General features: G+C 53.9%; 1 pseudogene; it reads right to left on the bottom strand.

Annotated features, from left to right (window-relative positions):
• Nucleotides 1–749: 749 nt before the first annotated feature.
• On the bottom strand, nucleotides 750–1701 carry LOC137466084 (olfactory receptor 14C36-like; annotated as a pseudogene).
• Between the last annotated feature and the right edge of the window lie 6527 nt (nucleotides 1702–8228).

Raw genomic sequence — 8228 nt, 5'->3', positions numbered from 1 at the left:
CCATGAGGACGCTCTGGGACGCTGCCCTGGGCTGTCCAGCGCACTGGGGATGGATCAGCCCCTGCTCTGCTGCTCCTTCCCGTCTCCCCCAGGGCCCTTGCAGAGCACCAGCCATGCTGTTTGCCCCCAGCCTGCCCACGGCCAGCCTGGGGCTGCTCACGGGGGTTTTCTGTGCTGAGCATTGGCCTGGCCGTGTTCTTGAGAGAGCCTGGGCAAGGAGCCTGGAGCCCCCAGGCCCTGTCCTGAGGTGTCAGTGCTGCCCCAGCAGTGCCCATGGGCTGTCCCTGCTGCAGCCCCGGCACTGCCACCCCCAGGACTGTGCCCGGCCCCGAGAGCACTCAGGCCCTGCAGCAACACCAGGGCCACCAGGGCAGCGGGGCAGGGCCACGGGAGCAGCACTGGCAACACCAAGTGCTGCTGCTGCTGGGCACAGCTGCTGTGCCAGCACTGATCTGCCCCCAGCTCTGCACACAGACATTGCTGCTGCAGCTCCAGAGAAGGCAACAAAAGGGCATCTCTGCAGAAAACTTTGATGGGACATCCTTGAGTTCCTTTAAAGCCACCGAGACTGCAGCCCCTCATTGACACAGTCTGTGGCCACAGGGAAGGTAGAGAGAAATAAAATGAGAAATGGCACAAACAATGACATTTCTTTTTGGACTATACTGAAAAAGTAAAACAATGAAAAAGAACCTCCAAAACAAAATCAACAAGTAGTATCAAAGATGACTTTTATTAGAAGTGATTTGCTGAAACTGGCCAGCAGTTTAATGTTTCTGCAATTGCCCAGTCATCAGTGTCCACACTGCAGCCTTGAGCTCCTGGTTCCTCAGGCTGTAGATGAGGGGATTCAGGGCTGGAGGCACCACCGAGTACAGAACTGACACTGACAGATCCAGGGATGGGGAGGACATGGAGGGGGGCTTCAGATGAGCAAACATGACAGTGCTGAGGAACAGAGAGACCACGGCCAGGTGAGGGAGGCAGGTGGAAAAGGCTTTGTGCCGTCCCTGCTCAGAGGGGATCCTCAGCACAGCCCTGAAGATCTGCACATAGGAGAAAATGATGAACACAAAACAGCCAAGTCCTAAACAGGCACTAAATGCTATGAGCCCAAGTTCCCGGGGGTGGGATGTGGAGCAGGAGAGCTTGAGGATCTGTGGGATTTCACAGAAGAACTGGCCCAGGGCATTGCCATGGCACAGGGGCAGGGAAAAATGTATTGGCCGTGTGCAGCAGTGAATAGAGAAAGGCACTGGCCCAGGCAGCTGCTGTCATGTGGACACAAGCTCTGCTGCCCAGGAGGGTCCCGTAGTGCAGGGGTTTGCAGATGGACACGTAGTGGTCGTAGCACATGATGGTCAGGAGGGAAAGCTCTGCTGAGATGAAAAAGACAAAAAAAAATAGCTGTGCAGCACATCCTGTGTAGGAGATGGTGGTGGTGTCCCAGAGGGAATTGTGCATGGCTTTGGGGACAGTGGTGCAGATGGAGCCCAGGTCGCTGAGGGCCAGGTTGAGCAGGAAGAAGAACATGGGCGTGTGCAGGCGGTGGCCGCAGGCTACGGCGCTGATGATGAGGCCGTTGCCCAGGAGGGCAGCCAGGGAGATGCCCAGGAAGAGGCAGAAGTGCAGGAGCTGCAGCTGCCGCGTGTCTGCCAGTGCCAGCAGGAGGAAGTGGCTGATGGAGCTGCTGTTGGACATTGGCTGTGGCTGCACATGGGGACCTGTTCATGGAGAAAGGACAGTGACAAGTAAGGAGAGGTTGCTTGGAGCCAAACCTGGCCCATTCCCTGTAGACTGTCCTGCTGGGACTCACCCACCCTTGTTCCTGATCTGGGAAAACCTTCACCCAGGTCCCTGCCTGAGCTCCAGTTGTGCTGGCTGTGTGTGCCAGGAGCAGCCAGGGCTGTGCATGGGAGCTCTCGAGGAGACATCCCTGCCCCGCTGACCTGGGTTTGTGGCCATGTGGCAGAGCGACAAGGATTTCTCAGGGGAATCACTCCTAACACAGAAAGGGTTGGTAGCATCTGCACTCAGACTTCTAAGGGAAATAGATGGCAGGAGTTGGATTTAAGAATTGTCTTCCTACCCACACATCATTCCTGGCTCTCTGAGGTCAGAAATCCCCAGCATTCCTGATGCACTCAGAGTTTGCCACTGAGAAATGTGAGAGGCAAAGGATTACCTGTGGCTGAGGGAAGGTGAGGGGCTGGATGGGCTTGTTCCCCCTGCACTGCTCTGTTCAGCCCCCTCTGCTTCCCTGAGCATCTCCCTGGGCCTGGACATTCCCTCCTGAGAGGTGCCTTGTCCCTGCCAGCGCTCACAGAGCCCATCCCACCCTGTGTGCCCTCGGCCCGGCCCTACAGAAACCTGCCTGTGTGCAGGGCCCTGGCTGGGGCAGGGTCTGTGTGCAGCTGGGCGAGGGCAGCTCAGGAGAGCCCTGCTGGGCCCTGCAAAGGTGATGCTGCTGCTGTCCAGGGCTGAGGAGTGGCTGAAGGCCCTTTGGGAGGCTGCCAGCAGAGAGACTGACCACCCAAAGTCACAGCTCTGGAGTCTCTATAAATGTTCAAACATTGCTCTGATGATCCTGTGTGTGCCTTTCAACTCAGAATGTTCTGTCATTCTGGGATTACAATTCATGCTCTGCTTCTCTCATCCCCCTGTAGTTTATAATCAAAAGAGAAAAAAATCCCTTGTAATAGTGTTAGACCAGTAAAGTAAAAACCAGACCTTTATTGGAAGTTTCCAGGTGTCCCAGTGGGGATGGGGCACACCCCACCCCTGATTTCAACAATTTATTAAGGTTGATTAATCAGGATATTTTACAGGAACATCCAAAAGGAAATTCAGTTGCCCCAGTTAGACACCCCTGGCTCAAACCATTGGATTAGGTCCAAGGAATTATTTGCCCCAGTTTTTGTTATCACTGCTCACATTCAAAAACCAAGCCCTGGGCTGCAGGACCCTGCTCTGCAGGACAGCCCTGGGCACCCCTGGCTGCTCTGCACAAGAGATGATCAGAGAATGTACTCACAGGGTCTGTGGGCATTGGGATGTTCCAGCTGTAGGAGATCACTCCAGGAGCTGCAGCTGCATTGTCCTGCAGCCAGAGGTTCCTGTGCCAAGGGCTGCCAGTGATTCTGCCCCAGGCACTTCTCAGCACCTTCCCAGCCCTGACTGATGGAAGCTCTCTATGCCTCTGTGCTGTGCCCGGGCTGGCTGCAGGCAGTGCCCCAGCCCTGCTGGGCTGGGAGAAGAGCTGCTTATCCAGAGAAATGTGCTTTTGAAGCTCTTCTTGGTTACCAGGATCACCCTCTGTGCCAGGAGCCCGGCCCAGCTCAGCAGCACAGACACAGCACAAGGACTTTAATGACCCTCTGGGGCTTTGTGCTCAGGCCCTGAACATCAGGCCCTGAGAGGGAGCTGCAGAAACCTCTCCAGAGCTCCAAGTCAGAATCCAACTCCAAAGTTTCTCTGACTTTTAATGGGTCCCACTGAGGGACACGACTGAGAAAGTGTCCCCAGGCCCCAGGCAGAGCAGAGAACTGGAGGCACTGATGACAGGTGGGGACAAAGAGAAGCCAAGTCCTGGTGCCCTGGGGCACAGCAGGCTCTGTGCCACCAAGGGCTGTCAGGAGTCACCTTGTCCTGAGGCACTGGGGCCTCCTGGCACAGCCCCAGCCAGGCTGGGCACTGTCAGCCCCTTGTCCTGCCCTCAGCATCCCCCCCTAGCCCACATCCTAGTGGCCTCAAGGATCTGCTGGAAGGAGTCCCTGGGGAGCCTTGCTCAGGAATGGCCCTGGGGGCTCCTTCATGCTCCCAGGGACTGCAGGTTTTTCAAAGCACTTTGGCTTTGGCTTTTGCCTTGGAGTCTCTGAGAGCTTTGTGCAATCATGGCCTCCAATTATCTGCTGTAATTAGTCCCTGGAGAGGCTTTGTCAGGAACAACACCCAGTGGGTCTCATGAATGCTTCAAGGTACTTCAGTTCTTTTAAGGTACTTGGTGTTTACCTTTTGATCCAGACTCTTTGAGAGGTTTGTGCAATCATGGCCCCAATTATCTGCTTTAACGAGTCCCTTGAGAGCTTTGCACTGACACTCAGTGGGGCTCGTGGATGCTTTGAGATCCTCAACTTCTGTAAGGTACTTTGGATTTTCCTTTCCACACTGAGAGGTTTTTGTCCAGTTTGAGTCTCTGAGAGGTTTTTGTGCCATCCTGTCCTCTAATTCTCTCCTCCAAGGAGTCCATGAGGAGCCTGCGTTGGGGATGGACCTCAGTGGGTCCCATTTATGCTTTGAGACACTTTGGGGTTTTCTTCTGACTTTGACTCCTGGAAAGGTTTGTGTCTGCTCGGGCCCTGAGGTTCCAGGGCTCAGCTCCAAATGCACCACGGGGCTCATGAGGATCAAACAAATCCTGAGAAACCATGGCTGTGCCTTGGTTTCCCTCTTGTCTGAGGCAGTTCATCAGGAAGATTTTGCATTGGCTTTGCTTCTCCAATTTGAGATTTCTCAGCCAATGCGTTAATTACTGTGGTGGGTTCAGTGTTGGCTAATTACCTGGGCACTCACTAGAATATACTTACTAATTTCTTGCTCTGAGATAAGATAAGGAGAAAGGCAAAGTGGGCTCAAAAATCTAAAAGGGTATAAAGAAAATTTTATTAATAGTAACTAAAATAAAGAGTAATAAGAATCAGAACAAAACTTTCAGGACACTTCCTCTCTCCATACAACCTGACAATGTAAAGAAACAAAACCTAAAATTTTAAGTCAGTTTGGCACCTCTAGAATAGTCTTTCTTCAGTTCACTTAGGGAGAGAAGTTCCTCTTGTAAATGTTATGGAGACTTCTCCACAAGAAAACAGCTGTCTCATGGCTTTTCATTTCCATGAATAGCAGCTGCCTTCAATCGTGAAGTCCCTCCCATTTTTTCACAGCTTTTCCCACAGCTGTGTTTATGGGCCATGTCAACTTATGGGGTATGAGTTTCAAGATGAGCTGTTTAAAAGCAAAGGTTCTCTTCATTTATTTCTGAAATCATCTTCATCTCTGGAAACAGAGGTCTTCTTCTTCTGTCCCTGGGGGCATAGGTTCTCATCACTCTGCTCTCTTTCATTGTTCAAACTTCTCAGGGGATCACAGCTACTGCAACATTTGCTTACATTAGCATGGAGGCCTTTGCTGAACAAGTCATCTCCCAGTTATTTTCAAAGAGTTATCAGGAAAAAGAGAGTCTGATGTATCAATTACATCCTTCTCCATAGCTTTACCAGAGGATTTCAGCCCCAAGATCAAGGCATCTCCTCATCCCTCCACCTGGGACTCAACTTCCTCTTCACTGACTTCGGTGTCTTCATGTTGCTCCTCTGTGTGCCTGCACTTTGTCCTTTTCTCTCACTCGAGGGAGGATGGAAGCACTGGAAGAGTCAATATCTCAGCCGGGGCCTGCAGATGGTTCCGTGACCCCGGCCGGGCTCGGTACTTGCGGCCGGAGCTGTTTTACCATGGAGGTTTCTGCAGCGGCTGCGCTGGGGCTGTGTCAGGCTGGGCCGCGCTGGGGCAGGGCCAGGATCTCAGCAGCCAGGCCAGAGCACAGCAGCAGCACGGCCGGGGCCCATGGCTTCTCCTCCCCCTGCCCGCTGGTTGTGGGCGAACCCCAAGGGCGGCAGAACCTTGGCCGAGCCGGCCCGGCCCGGGGCTGCTCCTGGGGCCCGGCGGATCCTGGCTGGGCCCGGGCTGGCGGCGGGGCAGGGCTCGGTAGCGGCCAGATGTCAGCAACCACAGCCACGGCCCGGCCCGGCCTCGGCCCCGCGGCCTCCCCTGCCCTGCCCGGCAGCCGATGGGGCCTGGCGGCTCCCTGGGAAGGGGCCCGGCCCCACGGCAGGAGCCGCCCGGCCTGGCCTGGCTGAGACGGGGGCTGGGCCGGCCTGGTCACCTCTTTGCTGGCCAGAAGGGAAACAGACCCAGCCAGGCTTCTCCATCTTTAACTTGTGTCTTCACAGAGGCGTGTGCAGTTTCCTTAGTGGTTTAACAGATTGTCAGCTCTCAAAGCTATTTACTGATTGGTTTTTTGTCAGACACCATGGAAACTGCTAGCAGCTTCTCTCAGGACATCACTTCTGTGATGCAAAACCACCACAACAGCACAAAGCACAGAGCTCCTTTGCCTATATGTAGTGGTCATGTGCCCAAGGCCTCAAAATCCCAACTTGGGAGATCTCTGGGCACTCTCCAGGGTGTTTTCAAATGAAAACATTCAGCTCATAGTCTAAGAAAATCACTGGAGCATAGGGCCAGCCTGACCTGTCCTGGCTACTTTTGTCTTGGCGCAATCCTTGGATATACGGAACTTGGGAGGCCAAATTCTAGTTTTTGCCATGGTCTTTGGCAAGAAGGCTGTTTTTTATCCATAGGAAGGAAGGAACAGAGCCCTCTGTTCCAGGGGCAGATGAGAGGTGACCACTGGAGGCCAAGGCCAGCCAGAGCTGGCAGGTTTTTCTGAGAGATACTTTTGCATGGAGGAAATTTTTTAGGGAGCTTACCAGTTTTAGCAATGGGCAGCTGAAAAGAGGGACAGTTCTTTCCCTTAGGAAGGAAAGCACAGAGCCCCAGTGCTCCAGGAGCTGATGAGAGGCAGCCCTTGGCATTCCAACATCAGCCAGACCTGTCAGGTGGCCCCTGGGAGGCCAAGCCAGCCAGACCTGTTCCATGTTCCCTTGGTTCCATGAGGCCCCACAGTGTCCCAAAGTTCCCTTGCTTCCATGAGGCCCTGAGGTGTCACAATGCCCCCTTGGTGACACGAGGCCATGAAGGGTCAGAATGGCCTCCATGGTTCCATCAGGTCCCACAGAGTCATAATGGTCTCTGGGTCCATGAAGCCCCGCTGTGTCACCATGGCCCCTTGGTTCCATGGGCTCCAGTGGGGCCACAATGATCCCCTTGCTTCCATGAGGTCCCCACCGTGTCACAGTGATCTCCATGGGAAGGAAAGAACCGAGCCCCAGTGTGGCAGGGGCAGCCACCAGAGGCCAAGGCCAGCCAGAATGGATGGTACTGGCAGATTTTGCCTGGGAGCAACCCTTGGATATAGGGAATTTGGGAGCTGGAACCCCAATTTTGGCCATTTCTGCAGAGATAAGAAGGACGGTTCTTTTCCACGGGAAGGAAAGCACAGAGCCCAAGTGTTTCAAAGGCAGAGGAGGAGAGAGGTGGCTCCTGGGAGGCCAAGCTAGCCAGACCTGTTTGTCCTGGCATCTTTTGTCATGAAGGGATCCTTGGATATATGGAATCTGGGAGGAGGAATCTCAATTTTGACCATGGACACCTTGAGAAGAAGGACGGCTCTTTTCCATAGGAAGGAAAGCATCGAGCCCCAGTGTTTTGAGGCAGGTGAGAGGCAGTTCCCAAGAGGCCAACGGCAGCCAAACCTTTTAAGTCCTGGCTGCTTTCACTGGGGAGCAATGCTTGGATGTACGGAGTTTTGGAGGTGGAATTCCAGTTTTGGCCATGGGCGCCTGGTCAGGATGGATGGTTTTTTCCCTATAGGAAAGAAAAGCACAAAATCCAAGTGTTCTGGAAGAAGATGAGAGGTGGCCACCTTTAGGCCAAGCCAGCCAGACCTGTCTCTCCTGGCACCTTTCCTCTAGGGGCTATCCTTGGACACAGGGCATTTTGGAGGTCAAATCTCAGTTTTGGCCATGGGTGCCTGGACAAGAAGATGAGTTCTTTTCATTAGGAAGGAAAGCACAGAGCCCCAGTGTTTCAGAGGCACATGAGTGCCAGCCCTCAGGAAGCCAAGGTCAGCCAGACTTGTCTCCCCTGGCAGCTTTTGTCTGGGAGCTATCCTTGGATATAGGGGATTCTGGAGGCAATTTTGGCCATGGGTGCCTGGTTGAGATGGATGTTTTTTTCCCATAAGAAAGAAAAGTACATGGTCCCAGTGTCTCAAAGGCAGATGAGAGGTGGCCCCTGGGTGGCCAAGGCAGCCAGATCTGTCTCTCCTGGCAGATTTCATCTGAAAACAATCCTTGCATATAAGGAAATTTGGAGAAGGAATCCCAGTTTTGGCCCTGGGTCCCTGGAGGAGAAGGACAGTTCTCTCCCATAGGAAGGAAAGCCCAGGGCCTCAGTGCTTCAGGGCAGGTGAGAAGCAGCCATCGACATGCCAAGGTCTGCTGGACCTCTCAGGTGGTCCCCAGGAGGCCCAGACAGCCAGACCTGTTCCA

Source organism: Anomalospiza imberbis, unplaced genomic scaffold (assembly GCF_031753505.1).
Source record: "Anomalospiza imberbis isolate Cuckoo-Finch-1a 21T00152 unplaced genomic scaffold, ASM3175350v1 scaffold_134, whole genome shotgun sequence".
NCBI classification, from domain to species: Eukaryota; Metazoa; Chordata; class Aves; order Passeriformes; family Viduidae; genus Anomalospiza; species Anomalospiza imberbis.
Note: the sequence above shows the minus strand (reverse complement) of the source record. Positions and strands in the feature narration are given on the sequence as shown.